At 53.8% G+C, this 5,423-nt stretch overlaps 1 long non-coding RNA gene across 3 annotated transcripts in view; it reads left to right on the forward strand.

Annotated features, from left to right (window-relative positions):
* LOC309639363 overlaps window positions 1-5,423 on the forward strand; it is a 40,661-nt gene that overhangs the window by 24,775 nt on the left and 10,463 nt on the right. For 2 of the 3 annotated variants that reach the window (XR_014251620.1, XR_014251622.1), the window contains exon 4: window positions 1,601-1,816. This is a non-coding gene — a long non-coding RNA (uncharacterized lncRNA). Of the gene's footprint in view, window positions 1-1,600; window positions 1,817-3,389; window positions 3,513-5,423 lie in introns of all 3 variants that reach the window. The other variant, XR_014251621.1, reaches the window with a different exon arrangement.

The following is a 5,423-nucleotide window of genomic DNA, read 5'->3' on the forward strand; positions in this document are numbered from 1 at the left end:
ACACCAGGACATCCAGCAGGCTCAGGGCACAGATTCTGATTCGGAAGAGGAGAGAATCAGAAGAGAACGAATGCCCTTGAAGGAGGGAGAGGTGAGGACAGCCTCGCAGGTCCGTCCTCAGAGCCGCAGGCCTCAGCCTCTGCCCGGTGCGGACTGGCCCCGGGTGGGGCACCAGGCTGAGTGCAGGCCACAGGCTTTCACTGAAGCAAAAGTCAGTGATTTTCCTGTTGTGGCATCCACAGCGATACAAAGAGTTTTTATTCAGAGGTGCCTACCTCCGCACTGCCTTGTCTTCAAAAGAGCCTTGTTTTCTTAGGACAGATTCATCTCTTAGATGAATGTTTGGTGTTTCCTTTCACACGGTTTAGCGAGAGATGCAGGTCCAGATAGACATTCTGCCCCCCTCGCTCTCCCCAGTGAGCCTCAGGGTCCAACAGGCACCTCGGGAGGTCCCAGAAGGGTCAGGCCGGTGGCCACGAAGAGAAGGGTAGAGGTGGGGTGTGTAAAGACTGGAGTCCTGGAGGCCTGCTGCCAGGTGCTGGGCAGCTGGCATGGTTACAGGAACTGGAAGGAACTGGCGGGGCTCTGGGGATAACTTTAGGGCGAGTCTGGCCTCACCACTCAACATAAGAGAAGGCACGCCTGTGGAATTTCCTCCTGCAAGGCACTCAAGAGAACTGAAATTCTGAGCTCACTGCCAAAACTGGCAGCTCTCACTTCATCCCTGGTGCCTCTGAGCACAAGCCTTCGGGGAAAGCCAGGAAGAACAAGAGCAGACAAGAACAGGACTCGGTCTCTGACCTCATTCCCCACTTCTCCCACTCCCACATCTGCCAGCTCCCCACCTACCCTCTTCCCTCTGTCCTGCCTCCTCTGCCCCTGACCCCAAAAGAGATATGAATGAAAACAAAATGACCAGAAAACTGGGCAGGCAGTTCTTGTTCTGGGCGCACTAGGCTCTCCTTTGTGTGGGCTCTGGAGTTCCTTAGAACGCCCTTGTTTGGGGGACGTGGCATTGCACTCTGCAGGGATCAATGGATTGATCGGCAGACCAAGAAATCACAAGCTCTGGGTGTCAGATCCATTTTACTCACATAAACCGTGAGCTTATGTCCCATAGGTTGGGACCCGAATCTGGGGGAAATCTGAGCTCTGAAGCCAGGAGAGGCCCGGAGAAGCAGAAAGAGAAGCTGGTCTTGAGTGGTGGTTGGTAGACTCGGGCTGTACAAGAGCCAGCCTGCACCTGGTTTTGTACAGCCAATGAGCTTTATATTTTTAAATGGTTGGGGAAAAAAATCAAAAGAAGACTATTTTGTAACACGTAAAAAGTATATGACATTCAAATTTCAGTGTCCATCAATGAAGGTTTGTTGGAACCGAGCCATGTCTGTGCCTGGCTACTCCTGTACAGCAGAGTGGAACTGCTGTGACAGTGGCCACACGGCTCACAAAGCTGATGATGTTCACCCTCTAGCTCTTTACAGAAGTTTGCCTGTCCCTGCTCTTGTGCATTTTTGTGCGGGTGTAGTCTGGTGGAGGAGATAATAATGCGGGCAAAGTAAAAGGGAGCTTTCTGAGTGTTTCCTAATTTGCTTTACAGGTACCAGCCTGTGTAATCCTCACAGCAGCTGCGAGAATAAGAGCTGCACCTGCCAGAGGCCACCCGGTTAGAAAGAGGTGGTGCTGGGATCTGCATCCACTGGCCATCTCTGGAGACCACCATGAGCCAGGGCCCCTGGTGACGGCCCAGGGAAGGGGCAGGTGCGGCGCCGTGGAAGGTCGGAGGAGGGCAGAGGCAAAGAAGGCCATGGAAACGGTAAGACTCAGACACACAGGGCTGTGAAGGAAGAGCCTTCCAGGTGGAGGGTGTTCCAGGGTAAAGGCTTGGGGCTGGGGCCAGGTGGGACTTGATGAGAAGGGGAGGGTCTGAGTGTGGAGCCGAGCGGCAAGGACATGCCCCAGCGTAGGGTCGCAATGAAGACGCAGACTCTGGGCCTGGGTTCAGGTCCTTACCGTACCACTCAAAGCCATGTGTTTGGGGCAAGTTGCTTAATTGTAATAACAGCACGTACCTCTTTGGGAGATTGGAGGGCAAACAGATTTATAAGTGTAAAGTGTTTAGAAGGGTGCCTGGCGCTTAGTACCATTGTTGTTATGCTTATGGTTGTTAAGCACAGGATGTGACTGCAGGTTGGCCCAAATAAAGGCCTGATATGTGGAAAACAAGAGCACAAGTCGGGGCTTGTGCTTGGGGCATCCCTAGTAGAAAGTGTGGGATTGGAGCAGGGAAATCCAGAGGAGGCAAGCTGCTGTGGAGAGTTCATTTTGGAGACCCCCACAGGCTCTGGAGAGAGAAAGGCAGAGACTAGAAACAGGGGGCCAGGGAAGGGGCCGGGGTTCTCTCACGCCCAGAGGATGCACCGGATGTGTGTGATTCAGCCTTGTTACAACCTTGCAAGTCTGTGCTGTCGTCCCCACTTCACAGAGGGGAGGCCAAGGCTTGGAGAGTCGCCACAGCTGTAAAAGTATCTCAGAAGCACCTCCTGAGACTGGCCACAGGCCTACAGGCCCCGCCCACTCCCGGCTGTCAGTGGTCACGTTTCTTTGTAACCATATGTGCCGGGGTCCCTTGGTGCCACGGGGCCTTCCTGTGGGTAATCACTGCCCTGGGGAGGTGAGGCCAGTGCTCCTGCCTTGGCCCAGGCCATGGGGCAGTGGCTGGACAGGCTTCCTGGTGTGACAGGTCTGCCCAGAGCAAGTCAACCAGGCTGCTGGTGGTGCCAGGAACACCTTCGTTCAGTGGGGGCCTAGGGAGGCTCTGGAGCCCAGAGGGTCAGTCTCAGGATGAAGAGTGTGTTCCCTCACTCAGCTCTCTAGGCACTCCCTCTGGCACTGACCCTGACTTCCTCTGTGGCTTTTTTCTGCTGCCCTGTGCTGGCCCCTGTCCTGGGGGACTGAGAGAGTAGAGAGCCTGCTCTGCGCCAGCCACAGTAGTGGGCATTTTCATGTGTATAGAGACACTGTCACTGGAGCTTGGGAACAGAGATTCTTTAGTCAGAGGACAGACCTGAGTTTGAATCCTGGCTCAGCCCGTTCCTATGTGATGGGGGTGGGAGCCGGGTTGGGTAGGGCTGGGGTAGGGCGAGGGTGGGGCAGGGCAGGGATGCTTCCACCTCTCAGCCTGTTTGCTCATCTGCAGGAGGGGGAGTAATGGAACCCACCTCACAGGCTGTGCTGAGAATTAGGCACAGAGCTTAGCTCAGGCCTCCTTAGTCTTCACAGCCTGTTTTACTGGTGAGGAAACTGAGGCTCAGAAATTTGCCCAGGGTTGCGGGTGGGCAGATGGTGGGGCTGGACAGCCAGAGCTTAGGGCCTTCACCTTTGACCAGGACAAGAGGAGCCGCCCCGCTGTTATGCACCACATTCTGCACAGCTTTTCTCCCCACGGCCCGAGGAGCCCGAGGAGACGCCAGGCCGGGGGCCAGGGGCCTCTGCTTGCTGCCCAGGCCTCAGTGAGTAGTGCTTGCTCTGTCGTCCCGCTCCTGCCAGGTGACAGATACTGTGGATAGGCGCCTGCCTGTCCACAGACGTGACCGGGGCTTTTGTGGGGGCAGGACCGAGAACGTCTCCAATGAAGACCTTGGTTCAAGGCCTGGTTCTCTGCTTTAATGCCCACTGGGTGTCCCCAGCTGGCAGATTCTGTGGTGGTCACAAGGCTGCCCGTCCACAGGGCCTCAGCATTCTAGGCCTGCCCTTTCCTCTGACACTCACCCCAAAGGGCCCAAAGCCTCCACCCCGCACGCTCCACAGAGCCCAGCAACTTACCCAAGATTTCATGTAGATGCTTAGAGTTTTTTAAAAAAAAAAAAAAATCCAGTTGGGGGAAGTGTGGAAGGTGGGGGCAAAATAGCTGAAGGGGATTAAGAGGTAGAAACCTCCAGTTATAAAACAAGCCACAGGGATGTAATACACAGCTCAAGAAATACGGTCAGTAATGTTGTGATAACTTTGTATGGGGACAGGTGGTTATTAGACTTATCCTGGTGATAATTTCTTTTTTTTTTAAGATTTTTTTAAAAATTTTATTTATTTATTTATTTTTGGCTGTGTTGGGTCTTCATTGCTGCATGCGGATTTCTCTAGTTGCAGTGAGTGGGGGCTACTCTTCATTGGGGTGCAGGGGCTTCTCATTGTGGTGGCTTCTCTTGTTGCAGAGCGTGGGTTCTAGGCACGCGGGCTTCAGTAGTTGTGGTGCGTGGGCTCAGCAGTTGTGGCACGTGGGCTCAGCAGTTGTGGCTTGCGGGCTCTAGAGCGCAGGCTCAGTAGTTGTGGTGCATGGGCTTAGTTGCTCCGTGGCATGTGGGATCTTCCTGGACCAGGGCTCGAACCCATGTCCCCTGCATTGGCAGGCGGATTCTTAACCACTGTACCACCAGGAAAGCCCTGGTGACGGTTTCTTAATGTAGGCAAACCTCAAATTATGCAGTACACCTGAAACTGACATAATGTATGTCAACTATATTTCAATTAAAAAAAAAAAAAAAAAAAGACATCCAGCTCAGTCTTTGCCTTTAAGCCAGAACAATGTTATTACTAATATTAATGTGGGTCTAAATCATTTTGTGCTTTGTTTGCTCCTCCCGGTCTGTTTATTTTTCTCCCCTTTGTCACTCTTTTCTTTTCTACCTGTTTGGAGCTTAAATGCTGTTTCTGTTAGTTCGGGATTTCCCTCGACACCCAGGCTGCCAGCAGTCTGTCCGTGCCCTCGTGCTCTGACTCTTGCTCCCATTAGTTCTCCATTGTGCTCACTTCTTGTCTATTTGCTGTTCTCTTTCCCCTTCTCCTCGTACATTCACACTAAGGGTACAGCAGCCTTTTACTTGACCCCTGGGTAACACAGGGTTGCGGGGGACTTCAAGTTGCTGAGCTTCTTAGAGCCACCCTGAGAGTTTTCTCCCTACCCACATCCCCCGTTAGGTCCTAGCTTCTTTGGTCCTTTCTGGCTCCAGGTCTCCCTCCCAGAGTCCCACCCCCACCTCTAACCAGCCTGGTCCACCTACCTGCTCTCCCGCCATCACTATCCCTCCCTTGCCCGTTTCTCTCCTTGGATGTCTCCCTGTCTGAACTCTTTGGTTAAATCTGCTTACCGGTTCCCTCTCTCCCTTTAAGCTCCACAAGGGTGTCCCATGTACCACTGTGCCCCAGGGTCTGGGGCACAGAGCAGTGAAGACCAGGAGAGAGCAGGTAGGTGGATGGTGGCAGCTGAGTCTGCAGGGGAAGCACCCACCTGTCAATCCCAGTGGGACTGGTGCAGTGAAGAGGAAGAGAGGTCTCCTGGGATCCCACCCAACCCAGGTGCAGGGGCACAGACTGCCCACCCTCTGGGTCCCAGAGAAAAACCAGACTCAGGGGAGCAGGCAGAG

The sequence above is a fragment of the Balaenoptera physalus genome (assembly GCF_965194825.1).
Source record: "Balaenoptera physalus genome assembly, chromosome: 12".
Lineage (NCBI taxonomy): Eukaryota > Metazoa > Chordata > Mammalia > Artiodactyla > Balaenopteridae > Balaenoptera > Balaenoptera physalus.